Source organism: Microcaecilia unicolor, chromosome 5 (assembly GCF_901765095.1).
Source record: "Microcaecilia unicolor chromosome 5, aMicUni1.1, whole genome shotgun sequence".
NCBI lineage: Eukaryota > Metazoa > Chordata > Amphibia > Gymnophiona > Siphonopidae > Microcaecilia > Microcaecilia unicolor.
In genome coordinates, this window is record NC_044035.1 from 329,467,481 (window position 1) to 329,494,945 (window position 27,465).

Consider the following 27,465-nt stretch of genomic DNA (forward strand, 5'->3'; position numbering starts at 1 on the left):
CCCAGCTCCAAGGTTTATGAGAGGCCCGAGAGCTGGTCTCGAAGGGCCCAGTTAAACGCGGGCTGGGCCCGTTCGAGCCAGCGAAGGGCATGCTGGGAGGGAGAGGGGTCAGGCAGGAGAGCAGCAGCTCAGATTGGCTGGAACAAAGAATGCATTCTGGTTCTGGGGCAGGGCAGGCTGCTGATTGGCTGGGAAGGTGGAAGGGGCGGGGCTGGGCGAGGACATAAAGGGAGGAGGGAGACGTCGGATACCAGGGTGCTGGTGATCCGCGGAGGCTGTTTCCCACCCACCCGCCCTCAGGTGACAGGGGGGAGGGGGATGTGCTGTAGGAGGATGTGTATGTTTTTTGTTTTTCAGGTTGAGCAGGTGATGTCGCAGCGGCAAAAATAAAGAACGAAAACCCGAGCTACAAAAGACATGGCTCATGGGGGGGCTGAGCCGGAGCATGGAAGGCGGGTCGGGTGACCCGGGAGACAAGTGTGGAGGTCCACACAGAGTCGGCCCCTGCTGCGAGGGCGGGGCTTAGACGAGAGTGCCGATTTGCTGACAGGGCGATCGGCGGATGGGGGGGGGGGGGTCCAGGCTTATGGCATGGCCGGACCCACGTAGCTCGGGTGAGGGGGGGATGATAAGTTGTACAAGTTAACTAATTTGAATTGTTAATAAAGTAAGCTGCGGCCTAAGTTTTCCCAACAATGGTTTCAAGAGAGTTATTACGGTGAAGGGGAAGGGGGGGAAGATGGGGTGGGGGGGGGGGCTTGGTGGAGAACGGGTCCCAGCTCCAAGGTTTATGAGAGGCCCGAGAGCTGGTCTCGAAGGGCCCAGTTAAACGCGGGCTGGGCCCGTTCGAGCCAGCGAAGGGCATGCTGGGAGGGAGAGGGGTCAGGCAGGAGAGCAGCAGCTCAGATTGGCTGGAACAAAGAATGCATTCTGGTTCTGGGGCAGGGCAGGCTGCTGATTGGCTGGGAAGGTGGAAGGGGGCGGGGCTGGGCGAGGCCATAAAGGGAGGAGGGAGACGTCGGATACCAGGGTGCTGGTGATCCGCGGAGGCTGTTTCCCACCCACCCGCCCTCAGGTGACAGGGGGGAGGGGGATGTGCTGTAGGAGGATGTGTATGTTTTTTGTTTTTCAGGTTGAGCAGGTGATGTCGCAGCGGCAAAAATAAAGAACGAAAACCCGAGCTACAAAAGACATGGCTCATGGGGGGGCTGAGCCGGAGCATGGAAGGCGGGTCGGGTGACCCGGGAGACAAGTGTGGAGGTCCACACAGAGTCGGCCCCTGCTGCGAGGGCGGGGCTTAGACGAGAGTGCCGATTTGCTGACAGGGCGATCGGCGGATGGGGGGGGGGGTCCAGGCTTATGGCATGGCCGGACCCACGTAGCTCGGGTGAGGGGGGGGATGATAAGTTGTACAAGTTAACTAATTTGAATTGTTAATAAAGTAAGCTGCGGCCTAAGTTTTCCCAACAATGGTTTCAAGAGAGTTATTACGGTGAAGGGGAAGGGGGGGAAGATGGGGTGGGGGGGGGGGGGGGCTTGGTGGAGAACGGGTCCCAGCTCCAAGGTTTAAGTGTGGACAGCTTTACAAGAATGGAGGAGTGGCCTAGTGGTTACAGCACTGGTTTTGCAATCCAGAAGTGGCCAGTTCAAATCCCACTTCTGTTCCTTGTAGTCTTGCACAGATTACTTAACCCTTCATTGCCTCAGGTACAAACTTATACTGCAACAGAGAAATATTCAGAGTATCTTAATGTAACTCACCTTGAGCTACTACTGAGCAAAATCTAAATAAAGAAAAAATTAGTAAGCAAAGTCATTGCTGTGAATTAGTACATCAGCTTTTTTGTTTTTGTTTTACAATGGACTCAGAAAAAAAGGATGGCAAGTTTGTGGGTAGGGCAGGCAAATGTAATATTTATGTTTCCTTTTTCTGAAAACTCGAATTGAAACTGGAACAGCAATTGGCACACGCTAGAAATTAAAAAGTTCTCTTGAGCAGTAATCCCAGTTGAACTGCTGCTGTGTGCAGGGGAAGCACTAAAAACCATTTTCATTCAGGTAGAGAGAGAGAGAGACAGCGTTAAAACTGGGGGTTGGGTAGAACTGAAATAAATTAAGCTTCTGCTCCGATCATCTTCATATGAAAAAAAAAAAAGTATAGGGAGGTGGGTGGGAAGCACCAGAAACTCCCTCCCAGTCTCATTCTTAGAAGTGAAACATTTAACTGCCTTGAACTTTGCCTGTCCCCCCCTCCCCTATCTTCAATCTCTAGCCTTTATGCCACAGTTTCAGTGTGTCAGTCACAGTGAGCCCCCCCCCCACCTCAAAATCGTTTTATTTTTAATATCCAGGTCCCCCAGGGAGAGGACAGCATGGCAGCAATTCTTCCCCATCCCCTTTGACCACCAATTGCTAGTGAACCCTTTACCTCTTCCCTCCCCCCCCCCCCCCCCCCACCTCCGAGAAAATAAGGGAGATCCCAGTCTTCCCTCCCTTGGCTCCCTGCCGCGGGGCCAGGGGTACCTGAGGGCTGCTAGCCCTGTCTCTTTCCCCTCCTCCCCCTTTCCCTCTGCCTCCCATCCCCCGCCCTCTCTCTCCCTCCCAGTGACTCTGTCTCCGATTCCTGCCAGCAGCTCTCCCAGCCTCATTCAGCTTTCCTCACTTGACTGGAGTGTTCAGGGCTAAGATGCTGCACGCAAGCTACTTGTTGTGAATGGGGGGAGACTCGCCTGCCCGGCCGGCGAGGTAAGGGGCCAGCGGCTGCCGCAGGAGACTACCTTGGAGTTTATGCATTTCTATCTGCTGTTTCTTGGCTTTTTTTTTCTTTTTCCCTTGGGGGTTGGGGGGTAGCTTGTGTGCTTCGGCTTTGAGAAGAAGCCAGGGGTGGGCTAGGTGCAGCGGTGTCTTCCCTGGGAGACTGAAAGGTGTAAAAATCGCTCTCCCACTGCTGAAAGGAGCTGGCGATTCTCTCCAGGAATCCTCCGGGGGCGAACTTGACAGCACGGATAAGGTTAGAGAAAGTGATCGGCTGTAGTTAATTGTCAAAACCCTGGAAAAACAGAAGGCACTTCATGCAATTTTTTTTCCTTCTTCCTCATTTTTTCCCCCTTTGGCTTGATCTTTTTTTTTTCTTCTTCCTCATGTGTTTGCTTGTTTGTTTTTAAATCGATGGTGCTGTATTTGGCTCGCAGATACACACGGCTGTTTGTTATAATTTTGGAATAAGGATGGAGTCATTCCCTTCGTGTGTGTGTCTCTCTTAGTTCGTTATAATTCAAAAGCAAGCTTCGTTTCTAGGGAAATAGGTTTATATGGCTTTGCGATTTCCTATCTAATTCCTGGGTTTTTTTTTTTTTTTTGTCAGCTCTCAAGTGTTACTGGCAGTATATTGGGAAGAAAACCTTCACTTATGGTTGTAATTTGACTGCATGCGATGGATAAACGGTGGTAGGGGGAGAGGAAAATTCAGAGCTCTTCAATGGGAATGCTTAGGGATATTAATACCGATAATAAGAATGCAGTGATCTCAATACTGTGATATCAAGAAGGCGTCAAGACTATTTAAAATGTGCTTGCATTTTAGTTCATAAGCCTGAACCGTTTAATAATGTATTTCTTGGCGTGCGGTGTGATATTTTTGTGGAATACTTTACTAGATGTTGAGAATAGTCATGCTCAAATAAGCAGCAGCAACTTACAGAGCACAAGGCATTTTTGATGTGACCCTTCCAGAGTGATCGTTGCACTCTGACATCATAAACGTAGCTGGTATTACCTTTCATGGTTATGAGCATTTATTATGATCTCTAATGTTTAAATGTATATGTTGTGGACGCAGCTGGGATCAATCATTTGGTATTCCGGGATCCTGGAGTACAGATTTTTTTTTTTTTTTTTTTGAAAGGCATTATTTACATAGAAAGAAACCACAGAGGCTCACTGTAGATCTGTTTCATTGGAACCTAATTAGCAAACTCTGCCCACACATTCAAAGATCACTTCCCCTCCCTCCATCGCTTTACTCCCCCCCCCCCTTTTAAAATAATTTGATGGAACTCACATGGAGAACAAGTTACTTCCTGTTGATCACTGTTGATGATGCAATAGGAATTTCATGGACCATCACACAGCTGCTAAGAAAATGGATTTTCTTTATTAATTATTTAATAACCTAACAGAGGAATGAAGAGGCCACTGTAAACAGAGCTGAAGGGGAAAAATATGCAAACTAATTGCCCTATGCAGATGTAAATGTAAATGAAGGAAAACATTTGGCACTTACATATGGCCAACAAATGTGTGTGTGTGTGTGTGTGCATGTGAATGCATGCATGCTTGCTTGCATGCATGTATGTGTGTGTATACATATTAAGTAGGGGGTTGTAGAATGATTTAGCACGAAGTGTGGCTAATTCAGTTTCCTATTGAATTGACATTGAAGGCACAAGGCAATGATTGTGCGAGCTCGGAGGGTCTTTGTGTCAGTGGAAATACAGGGTGACCCCTTTGATCAAAACGGTGTGAGCAAATTAATGATTTTAGGAAGCAGGCTATCTAAAGTAGGGATGAAGATGAGAAGGAAGCACAAAGGAAACAAAGCTGTTTTTTGGGTTTTTTTTTTTTTCTATTGCTATTCTCTCAGGCAGCTTCACAGAAAATAAGAGGTTATAACAATGTCAACCTCCAAGCAGAAAACAAAGTTGGGAACAAATCCTGGAATGCAAAATGAATTGTTGGCAAGACCAGCTCCAGTAAATATTGAGTTTGAATTCAAATCGCAAATTTCTGTAAGGATACTGCATCTAGAAGGCTAAAGCTGGTTTTAAATGTTAACTGAGAAAGAATGGACATAGTCCTATTATTAGAACAGAGGCACTTTGGTGTGTATGTTTAAAAAAGTTATGACTTCCTATCTTTTCTTTGCTATGGATTAGAGATTTTTATGTTTCAGTAATGCGCATTTGGTCTGTAATTTTACATTCCTTATTATTTTAATGGAGGCTTTTCTTTGTGATACATCTGCAGAAATGTTTAGTGGCAACCACGGTTAAATATATCATGACTCTGGGGTGATGAGGATAGATTAGTCCTGCTGTGACCGACACAGGTTTCCAATGACTTTTCATACAGATCAACAATGAAACACAACTAGTTTCAATGTTTTTTTTTTGTTTGTTTTGTGTGCTGTAGTGCTATGTTAATGTAAATTGTCTAGCATTTCATTTCTTTCCTTGTAATAGTTTCTTTTTTTGTAGTTTGGAAGTCCAGCCTGTGGAGGATTTAGACAATTACCCAGTTAGCTTTCACACAAGGCATGCATTTTGAGATTTTAAAGGGGTTCGCAGGAGCATGTTCTATTAAATTCACGTTTCTTTTTTACACTGCTGTATATGTTAAATTGGATGTCTGGAAAAAGAACAAAATCTATCTATATATATATTTTTTTTTTAACAGAAGAGCATAACTTTTTTTTCTTTTGTTTTGGAGTTGTACTGGAGCCCTCATAATTAATTTCCTGAGTCACATGTTCAGGCTGATACTTTCAATATGTGAAGCACAGAGACTTTTTTTTTTTTTCCTTCTCATCTGGAACTGTTTTACCCAAATGGCTAAACAGCATTCCTGCAAGGCGTATTCTTTTAGTGGCAAGAGTCAGACATGCTGGCATTCACAGTGAAAGCACAGACTTTATGTTGGGTTTTACTGCGATTCCAAATTCCATACACCATCTGGCAATGATTAGCTAACAAAGTTGTACGATTTTTCCATTTCCCTTTTTTTTTTCTTTTTCTGTTTGCGTATGCCATATGGAGCTATAGGAACTTATACTTAACTTTGTTTTCTTTCCTGTGGACAATTGGGCAGAATCATCATCCTAGGTCAGTTTAATGTAGTACAGCCGTGTGGTCTGCAGGGCTAAAATGATTCCAAGGGATTTGAAAAATCAGCTGTTGGAAGACCTGAAATTTGGAAAAAAGAATTGTGTGCCTTTGTTAATACTCTTCCTTTGGTTGCCTGATGGAGGCCATCTCCTAAGATCTGAAAGCTTATAAGACATTCCATTCATTTTGATATCGCAAACTTGTGATGCATGTTTTTCCTGTTTGTTTGTTTTTTTTTAATATGTGTAGCTCCTTATTCCATCATTTTTATTAAATAAGGCCCCTGGATTTTTCAAGGATATTGTGACTTGGAGAGTCAAATAGGAATCAGTGTGAAGGCTTCTGATTATTAAACGTGAGCACACTTGTGGGCCCCATCTGCTCCGTTTGGGGGAATAAAAACTTGCGGAGCATAGCCCTTTTCTATTTTTACTGAAAAAAAAAGGCAACAACAACCCTGTAAGGTACCATTTCAAAATGTACCAAGCCAAAGATTTGGCAAATTAGTTTGTGGAATGACTTTCCCTATTTAGAGAAAGGAACACAATTACTGCTTAACCGATCTGAAATGCTGGTGACCACTGATGCATATTTGGAGCAAATTATATATAAAAAAAAAAATAATAAAAAAAAAAACATTAACAGGAAAGTTGATGTAAATAATGCTGTTTAACTCTGTTGCACCCAACACAGACAGCTGGAAGATTATAATTATTCTTCTGTATGTAATGTTAGCATGAAATCTGCAAGGCTTGGTGATTATTCTTTTTATAAGCCCAATGTTGTGATCACTAGAGGGCACTGATGCTCTTTTACAGAACTCCACCTGGCAGTCATCTGCTTTTCAGGGCACTGTGAAAAGATGGTTTGTTACCACTGGTATTGCCAGCCCTCTCAGGGGAGACAGAATTCAATCTAGCTGCGGTTCAGGCTAATGCTCGGGCAGTTTGTCAGGATTAACATCTTTCTAGTCAGTGGTTCCAGTTACCTTCAGCATCATATTACCACCTTGGAGTTCACTATGACTTTTTCAAATTATGTAACTTTAGATTGTCTGAGGAGTATCACAGCTGGAGAGCAGGTATAAAATAGACCCTGCCAGTTCTCACAGCAGCAGTGATTTTTCGGGGATTTGCTCTGTGTCTCCATCTCTCAGTGAGGAGAGAGCTTCTGATAGTGCTCAGAGACAAAAGATAAGACTGAAGACACCAAAACCATCACTTATACTCCTAAGGGCGACTGCAAAATACAGAGACTGTCATGGTGCTGTGTAGAGGTTATACATGTATTTTATTTTATCTATTTAGATTTTGCTCCAGGAGCATAGCCAGACCTGTCGTTTCAGGCGGTCCCTGAGTTAACCTGAGTGGGTCCTTCCCACCCCCACCCACATATGTACATACAGTATTTTTTTAACCTTTCCCTCCTCCCCTGTGACCCATCTTCCCCTTTTTCTTCCCATTCATCCCCTCTGCCCCTACTCACATATCATCTTTCTCCCTGTCATCTTTCTCACCCTCTGCCTGCAGCCTGGATTCTGCCCTCCCACCCACCCAGCATCTGCCTGTCTCTCTCTGAAACACCCCCCCTCCCCAAACGGTCTACCTGCAAGCCATCACTGGCAGTGATTCCTGTAGGCAACCTGCACTGGCCCTTCTGGCTTCCCTTTACCCTGTGCCTATCAGTGAAGAAACAAAAAGTTACATCATTGAGGCCGTGACATGGTAGAGGGAAGCCTGTAGGCTGGCACAGGTTGCCTACTGCAGGCCATAGCTCGAAGGTAGACTGGGGGGTTCGGGGTTCAGAGAGATACAGGCAGATGTTGTGCCACCAGTGAAGAAGAGAGAGGAGTGAGGCACCACCAATTAGGTGTTTTGGGGGACACTAGACTCCATTGGGGCCTGAATATTCAAGAAAGAAACTAATTCAGAGCTGAGCCTCATTCTTTAAAGAGAAGCTTTTCAGTTATTAATGGTTTAAAAACAGCTTTGAGCCAGAGCTAGTTTAATTCAACCAACTTTTTAACTAAAAAGACATGTAAGAGCATCAGCAAAATGATTCATTCAGGTTGTTAATGTGTTGGAATAGAAAATTCAACTTAAATGTAATGGAACTGGTTTATAAGTATAGAATAAATCTGCTGAATTGAACACAGCTTTTAAACTTGAGGCTAACTAACCAAGACAATCTTTTTTTTCTTAAATAAATAATTTTGCATGCTGCATTTTTTTGGCATTTTATTTTCTTGAGCTACAGTAGTGTGGAGGTTCTTTGTTTGTTCCGTGTTCCTGCCATTTAATCTTCATTGATGCACATCTGAACCTCTGAGCCACTGTTTAAATGCACATTTTGGAACACTGAGACGCTCATGAAAAGAAAAGAAAAATCTGTTGAAATGACATGACTCTATGGAAAAACAGATATTTCACGAAAAAGGATACTTAAGGTACAGAATAAGCCAGGATAAGGGGATATATTGCTGGCTTAGTTACCCAACAGCTGAAGTAGATGTGAATAACAGAGGCCAAATCTATTCTTAATTGGCCGAAGGATATCAAAACTTCATGCCCTTGAGGACTGTATGTATATTTTTCAGTAACTCTTAGGGAAAAGAATGTCACAGCCTTAAAAAGTACTGACTTGCCTGGACCCCTCCTACTGAGAAATCAGTCCAACAACTGATTCTAGAATTTCCCTCCCTGCTTTCTTCATCCCTGTCTTTATTATTTCTTGTAACACTCCAGTGAACTGAAGTCCTACACTCTGGGTGGTTTAAAAAAGTATATATTTCCAACAACCCACCCTTTAAACGGTTTAAGGAAGTTTGGCAACGATTTCCAAAAATGAGCTGGAAATGCAATTTATCCTATCCCACAGACTGTAGAACTAGGCTTTTGATTAGCCAAGGCAACCTTGGCTCCTCCAAATTTGTTGCATATAATAGCAGATATTATTATCATCAGTTATGGTTTATTTCATCCAAACAGGATGCCAGAACTCTTCAGAGTCTCAGTGCTTCAGAAATGTACACAGCTGCCCCTGGTCTGAATAGTTTTTTAAGTGTTTGCACACTGCATGCAACATCTGAATAGGGGAGAGGATCAGAACACAGTTTCTCTTATTATTGTACCATAACCCAATTTAAAACTGGATAAGTTGAAGCTCAGAGTGGGGAAAGGGAGGGGCAAAAATCACTTGAGATAAATGTGTCAGAAGGTAGAATCCTGATTTTAGAATTCTTAATCTCATGTTGAAACAAGCAAGTCACTGAGTGACAGTTTCATGACTCCTGGTAGCTGAAGATCAATAATTTAAGACAGCTTTCCATGTTTGCAGCCTTTGTTCTGCACTTTTTGAAAGAGAACCTGCCATTCACAAAACCCGTGTCCTGTTGTAGGAATAGATCAGAAACCAATTATACCCCCTTGCCCATAACCCAATTAAAAATATTAGGGTAAATAACTAAATATTACAACATTTGAAAATAGCAAGAACTCTATACCCAAATACGTTCCCCTAGACAGAGGGGCAGTTCCCCTTTAGGTGCAGAATAGGAAGATCAGAGTTCACATGTTTCTATTGCTTGATGGTTGTATTTTAATACAAAGACTTAAAAAGAATAGTTCCAATTAGATATAGTATTAATTATTTCATAATTAGTCATCTATTATTGCAGAAGGCTTTTTCTTTGTGACTTTTCTATTTCTGATGAAATGTGAGAATCGGACATGTGGACAGAGAGTTTCAAGGCATATACTTGGGTAACTTGATTTTTCCCTGGGTAAAATGGCCTAACTGAAAATCACCTTTCTCAAATGGACTAAGAACATATGAGTTCCACAGCATGGATGGGCACCCACAAATTTTTCATTTCGTGTGTGTTTTTGATTTTTTTTTTTTTGTGGGGGAGGGGGGGTTGGAAATGAATATCATTAACAGTGCACCGTATGCATATATAGTGGACACTTTTCTTTAAGAATGAGATCTATTGGCTCATACTGTGCACTCTTTCCCAATATTGCCTGCATGTTCAAAGCAGTACATGTGTGAACTAACACACATGTGCATATTATGGGAATGAGTGTGCACTATTTGCAAATAGCACACACTCTAAGAAAAGTGTGCACACCCGTTGGATTCTATGGGCGCAGATCCCAGATGTGCATGCAACCTAATTAGTCATTATTATTATTATTATTATTATTAACATTTGTATAGCACTACCAGACGCACACAGCGCTGAACACCTGACACAGAGAGACAGTCCCTGCTCGATAGAGCTTACAATCTAAAAATACAGACAGACAAGACAATTAAGGGTGAGGAAAGTACTGGGTGAGAAGGAACAAGGATAGGGGAATTATGTAGTGGTTAGGAGCTAAAAGCAGTGGTGAAAAGGTGGGTTTTCAGCATAGATTAGTTAGGTGCTAACAATCATTTGTTGGAGTTAATTGGTGTTGATTGGCACTTAATTGGCAGTAATTTAAGTTACTTGCGCATTTGCCCTATGTATAGATGTAGAATAGGGCAGTGCTTCCCAAGTTGGTCATATAGTACCCCCTTGCCAGTCAGTTTTTCAGAATATCCACAATGAATATGCACGAGATTGATTTGCTTTCATGACCTCCATTGTATGCAAATATCTTTCATGCATATTCATTGTGGCTATCTTGTAAACCTGACTGGCAAGGGGGAGGGGGAGTACTCCAGGACTGGCTTGGGAAACACTGCCCTATTCTATAATATCCACGCCTAAATTTCGTGCCCCCTGACATTCAGAACTATTTAACTGGCCAGGAATGGCTCCTAGATGGTTAAATAGGTTTTAGGCGCCTAACTACGGATATTCAGCGGGAGATAACTGGCTATCTAATGCTGACTATCCTTGTTAGCTGCTAGTCATTATCCAATTATATTGTGCAACGTTCCCAGTTAAGTGTGGCTATGTTATGCGGTAAAAAACAGGTCACTTAGGCCTTTAATCGCTAAAAAGTTAACCACTTAGCGCTGCATATTGGCACAGCTGGTTAACTTTTTTGTGGCCAGTTGCTGGATACAGTCCAGCATTGAATATTCAGGTTTAACGCCGGCAGTGGACTGCAAACACACTGCCCATCACCATCTGAATATTAGGTCCATATTGCGCGACTCAAAATGGGCATAGCAATGGGAAGAGTTCCCAGAAGTTAGGGGCAATGTTATAGAATAACATCATATCTGCGCCTAAGTTAGGCTCCAACTTTATACCAGGTTTTAGCAGGCATAAATTCAGTGCCCAACATTAGTCATGAAATCTCTACTAGGCTAGTATTCTGCCCGTTTGCCCTTGGAGTGCCCTTTGCAGAATACTAGCTTAGCACAGATCTTTCTAGCGCCTAAGTGTAGGCACCATGTACTGAATCTGGCCCTATATGCACATAGGGCCAGATTCTATATATGGCACTTAAAAAATCTGCATGGAAAACATTTCCGCCTAAGCGTGATATATAGAATAAGCTTAGTTGATATCCTAGTGCCTAAAACTACACACATCCATTTACACCAACAAAAACATGGCATAAATTCCAGTGTTTAGATTTAGGTGCAGAGGGCCATATTTAATAACAATGCACGTAAATTTTGGAATATCCATGAAACACTCATTTCCCCCATCTATAACCATGCCCCTTTTTGCCTGCAAACATTAAAAAATGGGCACAGTGCATTACAGAATATGCTTAAGGAGTTGTGTATGTAAATTCTAAATATTGCCAATTGGTGCTCATTATTGCTTGTTAAACCAATTAATTAATTAATTAATGCATTGTTATAGAATACACTTGGATTTTGGTGCAGAACGCTAGGCACGCTATATAGAATCCGAGGGATAGTGCACAGTCTTTATCAGTAAATGACGTTCATTTGAAACAACTTCCTATCCTTAGTTTTGAATGCTCATACACTGTCTTGGTCCTACTTCCATTGCACACTTAGCAGATCTAAAGTACATGGGTGATTTCAGTGCAGCTGCTTTGCACTTACTAATTGGCAAAGGGAAGCAACACTTATCAATTCTCTTTGGAAATTTGCATAAAGTATGCAGGCAGAAAGCATTCGTATGGTTAGAAACTATGCTAGCTGTATGAAATTTGTCCCCACGGTACAAAAATACAAAGGGGCTCGTGCATCATGCCAACATTGCAGTCTGGTGATCACTCTTTAGTGCTGCACCATGCTAGGCTCAATATTTTAATGCTTACTGAGTGTTTCAACCATAGTTAAAAAAAAATCAAGTCTATGATTATTCAAGCACAATTCTAAAATGAGTCAATAAGAGGACCGTGCTGTGAATGACTCCTGCAAAACACTGAGCTGTCAGGAAAACCAGCAGGACAAGATTTCCCTACCAAAAAGGACAGATAGGAAGCATGCAAAACTGCCTGGATGCTTTGAAGAGCTAAAGAGAAACCTATGTAAAAAAGTATCATACATTGCTTTGTTTAGTAACATGGAGTGCTTGTTCTGCTCTATGCCTGGTGTTAAGACCAGACACGTAAATGTTGCATGCCTCAATACCAGGTTACACTAGTGTTATGTAATGAAATCTAGGCGCCTTTGTTCCATTATAGAATAAACTAGTACCGTGAGATACATTCATGAAGTTTGCATTACATTCTGGTGTTTTATCAGGTCTTTTCTTTGAGGGTATACTTGGGAGGTACTGAGTGCCGGCACCTTTTCCATTGTCTTCTAAAATTGGCCGATGGTCCCCAAGTTTTAATTAAAGAGCTAAGGCTCTACACACCAATTCTGCCTTGTCATAAATTCTGTCACTGGTTGCAGGGGGCCTGGCTATTGTGGGGTGGGGTCCCTTAGTGATCACCCCACCCCTGAAGGGTGGCCTGGAATTTGAGTATGGCACCTTTTTTGCTAGAAAGAAAATGCACTGAGTGTTATAATCCACTACCACCAACAAGTTCTAAGTGGAGAACAATCAAGAGAAGGAGCATACTCAATAGTTATAACAATGAAATATTATAAACCTTGGAGCAGGGACCCGTTCTACCAGGCATGTCCCCACTTCCCCCCTGTACTCTTTCAATTAATAACTCTTTTGCACACAATTGTGGGATAACCATAGGCCGCAGCTTGATTTATTAACATTTAAACTTCCAATTAACATCCGTATAGGATAACCCCCAAACAGTTGCCCCCTCCGCCGCTCACCATGATAGCAAAGCAGCAACTTCCACTTCTGGCTGTCACCGCAACTCTTCACCTTTCCGACTCCGCCTTCACAGCAAGAGCCCTGGCCCGTGTGGACCTCCACACATTCTTCCGGGTCACCCGACCCATCTTAATGAGCTGGCTCAGCCCCTCCATGAGCCATTGCTCCTGTAGCTCAGGTTTTTTGCCGCTGTGACAAACTCCAATGCCACTCCTGAAAAACAACATCTACAACACCGCACAGATAAGCCTCCTCACATCCAGTACATGCGAGGGTGGGAGGGAGGGCAAAACCGCCTCCAAGGATCAGACCACGCCCTGAGCCTCGGAGGAAGCAGAGCCCTTATTCCCTTTCCACTGCCCCCCCCCCCCCCCCCCCCCCCCCCGGCAGCCTATTCTCCAATCAGCTGCCTGTATCGTGTCTGGGCTGTCAGCTTCTATTGAGCTGACCAATCCCAGCTGCCCTCATGCTCTCCATCCAAACACAACCCCCCACCCCCATAACCACATACTCTTCCCCCCCCCCCCACCCCCACCCTCAGAGCCTTCCCGAACGGGCCCAGCCCTCGTTTAACTGGGCCCATCGAGACAAGCTCTCGGGCCTTTCATTACCTCAAAACAGGAAAAAATAACATCTATAACATTAACGGAGATGTTTCCTAAAAAGGAGTCTTTAACAGCTTCCTAAATTCAAAATAATGCCCTATTTGCCTCAGAAAAGAAGGAATGGGGATTGAAAATGGAGGCTGTCTGATATGTTAACGAAGATTGTAAAGGACATAAAGCTTTTATTTTACGAACATTAGGAAAACGATATAAACACTTTTTTTTAGTACATCTACCTATGGTTTTTGTTAAGAAAAGCAAAATGATTAATGAAGTAATCCGGAGAATCTCCATGAAATGCTTTAAAATCGAAAGTCAAAACCAGGACCTTAAACTGTAATCTGGCCTCCACTGGCAACCAGTGTAACTGCAACAGAAGAGGAGAAATAGATTCGTATTTGTCCACTGAAAAAAAATATTCTAACCGTAACATTTTGCACTCTCTGTAACATTGTTTTAAAGATTTTGAGCAGCTGATACAGAGTTGCAATAATCTAGTGTTGAAAGAATTAAGGACTGAACCAATAAATGAAAAAAACTGATAATTCAAAATATTTGTGTGTAACCCACATCTTACTGAGTAAAAGAAAAGACTTACTAACCACTTTGTTAACCTGAATATCCAGAGTTGACTGTAGAATTCATCACCTAATATTCTTGAAGCTGAGTCTAATTTTAGACTGAAATTTCTAATCTGAACAATAGGATTATCTTTCCAGAAGGCCAGTGGGCCAATCCAAACAATGCAACAAATTGGCCTCTTGAAGTAGATTACTTTGGGTGAAAGGTAAAGTGAAGGTGCTCAATTATAGAAGGCACCCATAGCTTCTTTGAAAATTTACATTTAGGGAACTTATACATTTAGATCCAGATATTTAGCCGGTGGCAGCATTTTTGTTGACAGCTGCTGGCATTAAACTTGGAAATTCAATGCTGGACCATGTCTGGGCACCGACATTGAATTTCCAGGTTTCCAGAGTCAGCTAACACATAGCTGGTTAAGTGCAATATTTAGCATTTGACCAGCTATGGGGCACGACATAAAGATAGGACTGCATATTGATGCTAGGGTCCACCTTAGGAGTCAGCACTCAAGAAAAAGTTCTAGGTGTCATTGTATACAATACACTCAAATCTGCCCAGTGTGCGGCGGGGGCCAAACAAAATCAAACAGGTTGCCAGGAATTATTAGGAAAGGGATTCAAAATAAAACCTAGAATATTATAATGCCTCTCTTTCACTCCATGGTGTGACCTCACCTTGAGTATTGCATTCAATTCTGGTCACCATCTCTCAAAAAAGGTGTAGTGGAATTAGAGCAGTTTCAAAGAAGAGCGACTAAAATTGATAAAGGGGATAGAACTCCTCTCATATGAGAAAAGGCTAAAGAGGTTAGGGTTCTTTCAGCTTGGAAAAGAGATGGTTGAGGGGGGATTTGATTAAGGTCTATGAAATCCTGAGTGATGTAGAACAGGTAGAAGTGAATCAATTTTTCACGCATTCAAAAAGTACAAATTCCCAGGGGACATGCAATGAAATTATATGGAAATACTTTTTAAACAAATAGAAGAGCATATTTTTTCACTCAAAGAATAGTTAAGCTCTGGAACTCGTTGCCGGAGGATGTGGCAACAGTGTTTAGTGTATCTGGGTTTAAAAAAAAGTTTGTTTGGACAAGTTCCTGGAGGAAATGTGCATAGTCTGCTATTGAGACAGACATGGGGGAAGCCACTGTTTGCCCAAGGATTGGTAGCATGGAATAGTGCTACTAACTGGGTTTCTGCCAGTACTTGTGACCTGGATTTGCCACTGTTGAAAGCAGGATACTGGGTTAGATGGGCCATTGGTCTGACCCAGTATGGCTCTTCTTATGTTGTGAGAGGAAATCCGCTGGCAAGCGGAGAACTCAAACGCCCCATGGTAAAGACAACAAAACACAAAAAGTGGGAGAGCGACCAAGGCTACCAGAAACTGGAAGATGTTCTTTGATTAAAAGTTTATTGAAAGTTAGAAGACTCGACACAACATCGTGTTTCGGCCGTCAGGCCTGCATCAGAAGTCTGCTGTGCAGGGTGTTGCAGAAGAAGATTTTGAAGATGTCACAACAGTCTCTTGCACAAAATATAACTGGATAATGATGAGGATGGTTCTTCAGTAGTGGCGTGATAGTCTTTAAAAAGACTGTTCTAAAGATGATCGTGTGGTTTCGTCAAACCACTGCACGGGCTGCTGGGTATCCAATTAACAGCTTAACAGGCCAACTGATGACTCCGTCCTCACAACACCCCAAAATAGTTTGTTTCCATTTTGGTGCTAACCGGTTATTTTCAACGACACTAACCGATTGAGTGCCACTGAAAATTAGCGGTTAGCCCGGAACAAGTGATCTGATATGAAAAACATAAATTAAAGCAGTAAACACCAGTGCATAAGTCCCAGTGGTATATCATACATTGATAAAATTCAGAAACTCGGGATTTTCCCTGCTGCTAGTCTCTGAGCTGGAGAAATTCAGCTACCCCAATTTATAGATAGATAGATAGATAGATAGATAGATAGATAGATAGATAGATAGACATACATTTGTAATATCAAATGTTTTAAGCAGGATTCTGGAACCTGTACACGTTTTAACATAAAAATCTGTGTTTACTGAGAATGTTGACCTTCTTTCTCTGAATATTGTTCAGAAAAGGCACAAATGAACCAAAAAAAAAAGCATCTGATCATCTGCAAAACACTTTTTTTTTTGCATTCTGAAAGCTACATACCATCATGCCACTACAAAGAGCAACATAGTGCATTGCTCTTTTCCTTATTCAAAAAATAATGTCAAGTTTCAAGTCTTAAAATAATAAGTACATAAGTACATAAGTAATGCCATACTGGGAAAAGACCAAGGGTCCATCATGCCCAGCATCCTGTCCACGACAGCGGCCAATCCAGGCCAAGGGCACCTGGCAAGCTTCCCAAACGTACAAAATGTGCAGCAATCAGGTCTTTTAGAGTTTGTGTTCTTTCTTAGAAATTACAATCATCGTCAGCAAGTTTAAGTGTTAGTTTTACTTCTGATCTAATGTACTAAAATGTACCTGTAATAGCTAATAATAGGGTCCTTTTACTACGTTGTGGCAAGCTCTAACGCGTGTTTACTTCAGGTTAAAATCCAATACCGCAAAGTGCGCTCAGGCGTCTCGTGGTAGTTTTTAGATCGGCTTGTGCTTCCCACATGTTAAAAAGTAGAAAATGTTTTTTTAGCACTGGGGGCATGTCTGGGGGCAAAGAGTAGGCATTCCAAGTGCTAATCGGTTAGCACAGCTACATTGTTGTACGCTGATTAGTGCATGAGCCCTTACCGCATAGTAAATAGGTGGTGGTAAGGGCTCATGCGCTAACCCCAGCATTCTATATAGCACATCTAGCGTTCCACACCGTAATCCAAGCATACTCTGTAACAACATGCGTAACTTAATTGATTTAACAAGCCAATAATGAACACTAATTGGCAATAATTAGAATTTACACACATAAGGGTCCTTCTACGCTAAAAATGGCTTGCAGTAGTGTGGGTTTTGGGTATGCACCAATCCATTTTTCAGCGCGCCTGTAAAAAAAAGGCTTGTTTAAATTTTTGCCAAAAATGACCGTGCAGCAAAATCAAAATTGTCACGCATCAATTTTGGGTCTGTGACCTCACCGCCAGCCCTTAACCTAGCAGTAAATTCTCCCATGGTAACCGGGCTGTAATGACTTACATGCGCCAAATGTCACTTGGCGCACGTGTGATACACGCATCCAAACATAAAATTTCAGAGGTGCGTATCGGACACGTGGCAAAAATGAAATACCACAAGAGCCATGTGGTAGCTCTGCGGTAACTCCATTTTGGCACATGTTGGGCACACGTAGACGCTTACGCGGCTTAGTAAAAGGGCCCCATGACTTGGTAAGCGTATTCTGTAACACAATGCACCTAAATTCTAATGTGTGCAGGCAAAAAGGGGCATGGTTATAGGTGGGGAAATGGGCATTTAATGCACATTCCAAAAGTTTTGCACATTGTTATAGAATATGGCACAATGTGCCTAAATCTATGCACGGGGATTTATGCAACATTTTTGTTGCTGTAAATAAAGGCACATAGTTTTAGGCGCTAGGATATCAAATATGTATATTCTATATGCAGTGTCTAAATATAGGCGCCCCTTATAGAATACGCTTAGAAGGAAATGATTTCTGTGTGGATTTTCTAGGCACCATATAGAGAATTTCCCTCTAAGTGGGAACTTAGCTCATGGCCATTAATGGGGGAAATAGAAAACGTGGCCATTTCACCGCCACACTAAAAGTAGTTTTATCGCACAGGAAACCCAAGTACTTGTGATATCGCAGGCCACTTTTTAGCGTAGCATAGTAAAAAGGACCCCAATGCATGTAAATTTGGTGCTTATCATACATACTAACAACTAGTGTTTTTTTTTTTTGAAAATGTCTTTATTATGTTAATGATGTTTATAACAAAAAAAAAATACATAGGACATCCGCATTTACAGTTATATCGAGTATGAAGCGAGAAATGGCCAGCTGGGTGCTGGAGTCTCTCAAGTTTAACACATCTGTCGGATCGAGACAATATAGGGACTTGTGGTGCAGAATCCCTGAAGCAGAAGTTTTGCTGCAAGGCCCCACGCCTGAGGTGTATGTAGGGTAAAGCATTATGTATCACTATGGTGAGCGTATGGATGGTGCTGGTCAGTGGCATACCAAGGGGGGTCCGCCCCGGGTGCACGCCGCTAGGGGGGGGTGCCGCAGCAATCGCCTGTCTGCTCCCAGTTCGCTACGCTCGCTAAATTCTCTCGTTCGTTGCAGCAGCTCCCTCCTTCTTCCCCGGAAAAGGTTACTTCCTGTTCCGGGGCAGAGGGCGGGAGCTGCAACAAACGAGAGAATTTAGCGAGCGTAGCGAACTGGAAGCAGGCAGGCGCGCGCTGCGGCACCCCCCCCCCAGCAGCGTGCACCTGGGGGGGTGTCATTTCGCAGGGGTGGGCGCTGCACCCGGGGGGGGGGCGCATCGGCGATCCGCCCCGGGTGCCGTCGAGGCTAGGAACGCCACTGGTGCTGGTGGTGGTCTCTGTATGGAACTTTGTTATAGGACAGGATGTGGTATTAAGCTCAGTGGACGGGGCGGGGGGGGGGGGGGTCATAAAAATGTAAAAACATAAACCCTGGATGTTTTGCAGTACTTGATGTCAATGTATCAGCAATCCCCAGTTGTCGATATAGCTAGTGTTAGATGATAATATATTTGCATGCCTTTATGTGGATCTTATCATGAAAGCCTAACCACATCTCCCTGAGTTTTCTATGTTATCAAATCTGTAAGGCAGTTCACATGCATCCTTTTTCACTGTGCTAGTAAATAGTTATTTTGAATCGTTTCATTACCTCATTCCTTTCTGGAGTTTTCAGTGGAAGTATTTGGCAATGTCTGCCACTCCAAAATGTATGAGTTTTGGTAGATCTGAGGATTCATAGCAACTGTCTGGGAGGATAGGGCGAGTCTGGAGCAGGGTTTTAACAAAGATTAAAGCTGAACATGCTCAAAAGATTGCTAGAAATAAATGACCTAGAGGAATTTGGGGTTAAGTGTCTCATTTCAAAGATATGTTGGATGGGAAGTTAACATCAGACATGGTAAGATTATGGGGAGGGGTATGAACTGATAAGGAATAAGAGAGATGATTGGTTTCTATAGGGCAATTGAGCTTTAGGAGTCATTAAATGCCTTGGTACTCTAATGCATTAAGGGATTTGAAAAGAAAAGAATGCCGGGCTGAGTGTAGATGGAGAAAATCAAATAGGGTCAATGATGGGATTTTGTATTTGAATATATTACTTGAGTTCTGCTGATGCCAAAGGTAGCACAATCCCAACAGCGAGATTTATCAATGAGTAAGATGTGTATGTGTGTATGGGAAGGGTGGGGAGGGGAGAGAGAAAGGGGGATTTTCTGCACTGGTCCCACCAACCCCTGTGGTTAGAATTAGGGCAGCTTTCCTGGACTCTCTGTGGGTTGCTCCCTGTGCCTGGGAAAGCAAATGGCATTTTCCCTGTGTTTTGCCAGAAAGACACTAAACAAAATCAGAGCGCACTTGAGCAGCTTGTTAAAATAACTTGTTTTGTGTGTCCTGTCTCCCAAGACAAGGCTTTCCACCTCTAGCTAAAGGCTCACAGAAATTACCTCAGAATGTGTATTGTGTATCTAAGCCTGGGACACAAGCAATTTCACAATTCTCACTAGCTGCTTACCAGTGACTTGCTCTGCCCCTCAGCTCTAGTAGACTAAAGTTTTAGAGACATGCTGTCTCTTCGCTTTTCCTGCTGGTCTTCACTCTCTTCTATCTCTGTTACCAGTCTCCTCTCTTTCCATGTGCTTCATAATCCTTGGAGCCGGTACCCCTGGCTCAGGCTAATTGACCCCCCCCCCCCCCCCCCGTACTCCTTATTTCTCAATAACACAACACACCAGTGTGGGATAACACAGGCCGCAGCTTGCTTTATTAACATTACTTAAATAACAATAACATAACGACCCCCTTTTTGCCCGAGCTACAATTTTTCAGACACACCACAGCAACCGCTGCCCCCCCCACCGCCACTTGCCCTGACAGCAAGTGGCCTCTTCCTCCAGCCGGCCTCTTCCGACTCCGCCATTGCAGCAAGAGCCAAGGCCTGTGTGGACCTCCACACATTCCACCGGGTCACCTGACCCACTTCTGCACCGGCTCACCCCTGAGCCTAGTCCCTTTAGCTCGGGTTTTTTGCTTCCGCTGCGACAAAATCCTCCTCCTCCTGAAACAAATTAGACAAACAACAGCAACAACTCTTTGCACTTAACTAACCCTTTTGAAAAACAAAAAGAAGGGTGGGAGGGCGGGTAACCACCTCCGAGGATCAGGGAAAAAAAAACAACGCCCTGATCCTCGAGCGACCCCCCTCCTCTATCCTTTTCCCTTGGCCCCCCCTCTTTCCCCCCTGCCTATCAGGTGTCTCCAGGCCCCCTAGGCCCCACCCCTTCTTCCTCCCACCCAATCAGCTGCCTCCCTCGACGTCCACAGAGCCCTATGGGACGTCGTGCTCCCACAGCTCGCCCCCCCCTCATCCCGAACCTTCTCGACGGGTCTCGGCCCTCGATTAACGGGGCCCATCGAGACAAGCTCTCAGCCCCTTCATTCTCTCTGTTTGGCTCCCCATATGCATGAGAGTAGGGGCTCTGTGCGTGTGAGCATGTGCAGTCCTCCAGCTGAATGTGTTTCACAACTAATGTGTCTGATTTGGTGTCTCTGGTGCTGTTAATTAGTCAAGAGAGTTGCTTACCAGGTACTTGGAGGTTCGGTGGAAACCCCAGGTTTCTTTCCACAACAGCTTGTAAAATTTAGGTTCTAGAAAAGATGATAACTTTGATAAAGATTATATAACTGTGTAAAGTAGTTTGGAGAAATTTAATGTAACATCTCGAGAGGGTAAAGAGTCAAGGATTTCACATACTGCCTTTCAGTGTACAACCAAAGTGGTTAATAGAAGCAAAAGGGTCCAGGTGATACATGTGACTTTTTGTGGAGAATAAACCTGTTGGAAGAAATGTGTCTTCTCTTCATTTCTTGGAACATCCCTCCACCCTGTTTGCTACAACCAAAATGGTTTACACATACTAAATGCAAGCAAGCTGTTCTTAGTGGGATCACAATCTAAGTTTTTGTACCTGGGGTAGTGGAGGGTTAAGTGACTTGTCTAGGATCACAAGTAGCTGCAGTGGGAATTGAATCTGGTTCCCCAGGTTCTGAGCCCTCTGCACTAACCAACCATTAGGCTACTCCTTTACTGGGGCTTGAATAAAATGATTACAACAATGAAATCTATTACATGTCCTCTGGTTGGTTATTTGAAGATGACCTGTGAAATTATAGCACTTTTTTTTTAAGCGGTTTTGTCAGCCTCCTTTTTAGAGGGTTTTGTACCCTCACTGTTAAAAGGAGTAGTATTTGTCCTGTACTAAAGAAACCCTTTTTTAAAAATTGTATGCTATTTGGAAATTATAGCCTTATTGCAAGTGCATCTTGCTTTGAGAAAACTTTTATAGAGGGAAGTTAGGGCACAATTGCAGGAGGATCTGGATGAGTATTCGTAACTGGATAACAATCAATACCGCTTTAGACTGGGCTATAACCCAAAGACCTTTTGGTATCTCTAATGGATGAGGTATTACCTGAATCATTCGGCTGTCAGAGATTTGAATTAAAATATATGATTGGTTTCACTAATATTTAATGGAATGTACATCTCAGGTGAGAACTGGGGACAGCTGTTCTGAAATGGTGCATTGTTTGCATGGGGTCTTTCAAGAATCAGCATTATCCCTGATACTTGTTATTTAAATCATTTTTATTGAGTGAAAAAAACCCACAAGGGAAATAACATTATACAAAATCAGTTAACAAAAAAACATCCACAGTGGGAAAAGAACAAGTTCCATAGAGAAGGAAACAAGTGGAATACTCAAAAATTGTAAATCGGTAACACCCTCCCTCTCCCAAATTCAACCCCCCCCCCCCCACCCCATCCCTGATACTTTTTAACATTTACATTCTGATTTTATGTGGCTTGATACATGGGATGAGGATTTCTTTTCACCTTTTATGCAGATGATTTGTTGGTATTTTTTTTCCCTTTTTGATATTCAAAATGGACAGCTGCCCCTGAACTTGGTGCAGAGTTTAAAGCAAATTTCAAAACGGATGTACTGACATAAACTCTCATAATTGAAATAAAGCAGAAGCACTTAATGGTTCATGTCTTTTAAACTTAGTAAATCCTAGTTTTATTGAAGCTGATACCCAAAACACACTGAATAGATTGGAAGCAAGGCATTTACAGGTGAGTGTAGATGCAAATTTTGTCAAGGTCATGAAACAATGAAACAAAACAGTGGCAAAAGCCAAAAGGATGCTAGGTATCATAACAGGCATAACAGGCAGAAAGGAGGAGATCATAATGCCCCTATATAAGGCATTGGTAGGCCTTACTTAGATGACAGTGTTTAGTTTTGGAGGCCATATCTCACGGGAGCTGTGAAGGGCAAATCTTTAACTGGGTGCCCAAATTTATGCACCTCTTGCAAAGAATCCAAAGAGACTGTGAACTACCTACAGGTCGTCACTGGCTGCAAAATGTTCACCCAGACTGACTACAAGGAAAAACACAACAAAGTATTGGAAATTATACCACACAACTTCCAAGAAGTGACCTAAAGCTGACCCCCCTCCCAAGATGAGAAGGTTACCCCCACATGACCCAACCCCCTCCCCCCCCATAAACAGACCCTACTCCCAAATCTCTCCCAAGAATAGCCTTCCTTATGACCCCCCTCAGGGACAGACCCTCCTCCCACTCCCTGAGAACAGACCCCTCTGCCTGAATCCCCCTCATCCACTCAACTTTAGCCTTCCCCCCCCCCCCTCCAGCTCTATCTTAAGCTCTCTAGGGGTGTAGTGGGGTAGGCCAGGCAAGAACAAACCCCATTCACTCCTGCCTCTAGCAACTTCAGCTAAACAAAATGGCCACCATGATCTCTAGTAGTAGTCTCACAGTACTACTGGTAGAGGTCAGCTTTCCAAATCTCACAGGGCTGCACTTAAAGATTTGGTCCTATGCAAAGGTCCATAAAAGTTTGAGAGAACTCTTCATGGCATGATCAAAAGATATTTCAGAAGAGCTACAAAAGAGTCTATCTGGACAAGGTTCAGAAAACATTTGGAGACTATAGTGGCTCTAACTGGGAATGGTCATCCTGATAAGGTCACTCTAAAAGCAAACTAAAACATCTATATATATAAAAGGCAAGACCAACGTTCTGAAGCCTCCAGCCGGAAGTGTGAAGCGCCAGAGATATCCGGTTTCCCCATGAGTGAAGGAAAACAGCACAGCACGAAATCCCTCTCTCTGTAACAGTGAAGGACTCAGAGGGGGAGGGGAGAGAGATGCCCTCACTCTCTCTGTAACACAGAACAGCAGGAAACTTAACACTGAAGGACTGGACTCCAAGGGGGAGGGGGAGGGAGAGAGGGCAGAGGGCAGGGACACACACACTCCCACATGCACACTCTGAAGAAACCTTGCTAGCCCCCCGTTTCATTTGCATCAGAAACGGGGCTTTTTTACTAGTCAGCTATAAAATCACAAAGAATCCCAAGCTAGTATCTAAAGATCTTCAGGCCTATTCCTGCTGCTGATTTAAAGGCTCATGCGTCAACCATGAGGGAAAAAAAAATGAATTTATTGTTTTTTTTAAGGGAAGATAGCTGGAAAATTTTATTTTATTTATGGAGGTTTATTAACTCACTTTGGGGTCCTTTTACCAAGCTGTAGTAAAAGGACCCCTGTGGTGGCATCAGTGTGCAGATTTGTCATGCGTCAAGGCCCCTTTTTACCGTGGTGGGTAAAAGGATTTTTTTAAAAACAGAAATAGCCATGTGGTAAGTTAAGTACTTGCCATGCAGCCATTTTCAGGGGGAGTGCTTACCACCTCCTCTTTAGGAGGTAGTAAGGGCTCCTGCGCAAACCCAATGGTAATCAAGCAGCACAAGGAACTACCCAATTACCCAGCACTAAAAATATAAAATTACGTTTTGAATACTAGAGATGGTGTATGTCACACACCGGCACTACTGCAGGCTCCTTCGGGCTCCTGTTGTAGCCCGGCAGTAGGGTTGGCACGCGCCATTGCTGTGGTAGCCCTACCACATCTTTGTAAAAGTGGCCCTTTTATGAAGAAATTAGACCAGGTCACGTCTAAAAAAAAAAAAATGCTGTCTGTTTCAGGATTACCAAAGGCTTCTGGAATATCCTCTGGAGAGTCACCATAACAAACATTTTGTTTGATGAGAACCAAACAGACTTTCCAAAGGAGGAATCTCAGTCTGGCTGGCAAGCAAGGTAGTGGAGCTATCTTGGTCCTGCAGCAGGATCTGGATGACTTGCTATCATTGATGAAACTGTGAATTCTGCTTAGCTAAAGCTAAACTGAAAGTGGTCATGCATCAAGACAACAACCTTAAATATTCAAGTAAATCTACTACAGAATGACTGAAGCAAAGATTTTCTGGCTAATATCCAGCATGCAGCAGTCAGTGTTTTTGACAGTACTAACCACCGCAGGCAGACGTAGACCCAGCTATTCACTGCTGGCAACTCTCCAGGTACCAACACTGAATACTCAGTTGTTTGACAGCACCCAGAAGTTATCTAGGTATGACTGATATTCAGTGCATTGCTGACAATGGGGGGTGTGGTGCTTCAATATTTTATTTCTAAATACTAAGGACAGGCAGAGCTTGCCTGTCCCGCACTATTGAAAATGTGATAGTGAAACAGCACCACCTACTGGCAGGACTGTAGGTGAAGGACTCCCACTCAGCTTAGAGTGAACAGTGGCTATCACTGCATTATGGGGTCAGAGTTGGTAAGCCCAATGCGGGCTTACTGCACACCAACCCGGAACTACTGCCAGCCCAACACGACCGCTGATGGTAGTTCTACCTCAAGCACACGCCATTTAAGGCACACTGGAAATTTATTTTTATTTTATAGCCCGGCGCTAATTGGGTATTACCACGTGCTGCCCGGTTACTGCCGGGTTACCGCGGGAGCCCTTACTGTCACCTCAGTGGGCGGCAGTAAGTACTCCCCCACATGGCCACACAGTAAGAGTAATCTTAGTGTATGGCCATTTTTTTGAAGTATTTTACCCACTGCAGTAAAAAAGGGCCCTTGTGTGTGGGAAAATTGCCCCCCCCCCCCCCCCCCCCGCTACCGCAGGGCCTTTTTTCCTGCAGTTTAGTAAAAGGACCCCTCTATAACGTCCAACATGCCTGGTTAGCTATGCAAACACTGGCATTGAATATCTGTGGTGCCTGAGTAACTTTTAGGCCTGCCTCGATTTTGTTTCTCAACCACCCTGGCACTTACCAAATAGTCAAATATAAATGTGAAAATCCAACCAAGCAGTACAATGACTGCAAAAATATAGATACCCACACTGTCACCAAAACAGATGATTACAACCAAGCACTTTAGAAAGTGGAGAAAAAAAAGCCTCCGTAATGCCACCCAGCCAGCCTGAAACACCAAACTATAAGGCGTGGGTCCGGTGCACCATCATATGGCTAAAAAAAACTCCACCCCTTACTGTGTTAAAATGTTTCAAAAACAAAAACTGATGAGGAGACAGACGTGTGTATACATATACGACACAGAATACAGTTCAGTTCAATTCTTATTCAGTTCAATTCGATTCAATGCAAATCCAAGCAATGCACTTCACAAATCCTGGTGAGACAGCACAAAAGCACTTAACTTAGGATTTTTCTGTTTTCTCCTGTTCTCATAGCGCTCCGCTGTCCATACCAGCGCCAGCCAGCCAGGCTTTTTTTCTCCACTTTCTAAAGTGCTTGGTTGTAATCATCTGTTTTGGTGAATGGTGCATCTATTTTTGCAGTTGTTGTGCTCCTTGGTTGGACTTACCAAATAGTGCCATGGTGGTCTGTCCAGCTATTCAGCAGGACTGTCTGATTAAATGCTGCTGAATATCTGGGTGTGCTCAGGTCATTGGGATTTATCCAAGTAGGAGCCTCTACTGCCCTTTTAAATCATTTTAAATACTGGACCCAGGCAGGAAAATTCTATAACTGGACAGCTGCAGTTACATATGCCTTGTGCACTTAAGTGCCAAAAATTGGACACTTACACATGTAATTGCACTACAAGGTATCATAAAAGTGCCTCAGCGTGCAATTGCAAGGGAGTATAGTACATGTGGGCTGGGCATGGACGTGTCTCCAGCATATACACATACTTATAGAATACTCTAAGTTACGCATGGTATATAGTGGTATATGGTATATTACCCAAATTGCAAAGGACTGAAATACAAAACAATTTAGGCATCACATAAAGACCACACTCTCTGTTCATTAATGCATCATACATCCACTTCTGAACTCTCATCCTTCGTAATCTCATATCACTCATACCTTTCCTCACAGAAATATGTATACCATATGTCTTCGTGTCTTAATGTTGCCCTTTAAGCTTCCCATTGTCTCCTTCCAATGTTTCAATGTTTGTGTTTCATTGTTATATTCCTCAACGATACTTCGATTGTCTCGCATAACTCTGCACAATGTAATCCATAACCAAGTTGTAACAAATTGTATTTCCACTATTCATATCATATTGTAAGCCACACTGAGCCCGCAAAAAGGTGGGAAATTGTGGGATACAAATGCAATAAATAATAATAATAATAATACCGAAGCGTACAACTATGGAATGGACTCCCTAAAGCTGTGAAAATAATCTGTTACAAGAAAATGATTTATCTTGGGGAAAGAGCTCTGGAGCACTCGCTAATGTTTATAATTTTTAAGATATATATATATATATATATATATATATATATATATATATATATATATATATATATATAGTGTGTGTGTGTGTGTGTGTTAATTCTCCACCAGTTGCCGATTACAGCAACAAGATTCACGATTACACTGAATGAAAGGAATTAAGTATATTTATTGGATTGCATTAACCTGCATTACCAGGTTTAAGAAAGAACAGACCATATATATATATTTAGCTTCAAAAGGGTTAATTAAGTTACAATAAGACTAATGCAATCGTATAAATAAGGTTACAAGCGAGAGATAGTTCT

General features: G+C 43.0%; 1 protein-coding gene across 2 annotated transcripts in view; it reads left to right on the forward strand.

The window, feature by feature from the left end:
- Nucleotides 1-2,648: 2,648 nt before the first annotated feature.
- The window catches only part of CDH11 (cadherin 11), a 235,955-nt gene continuing 211,138 nt past the window's right edge, over nt 2,649-27,465 (forward strand). The window contains exon 1 of one of the 2 annotated variants that reach the window (XM_030204494.1): nt 2,649-2,745. The gene's annotated coding sequence lies outside the window, so the exon portion shown is untranslated. Of the gene's footprint in view, nt 2,746-2,852; nt 3,011-27,465 lie in introns of those variants that run through there. The other variant, XM_030204495.1, reaches the window with a different exon arrangement.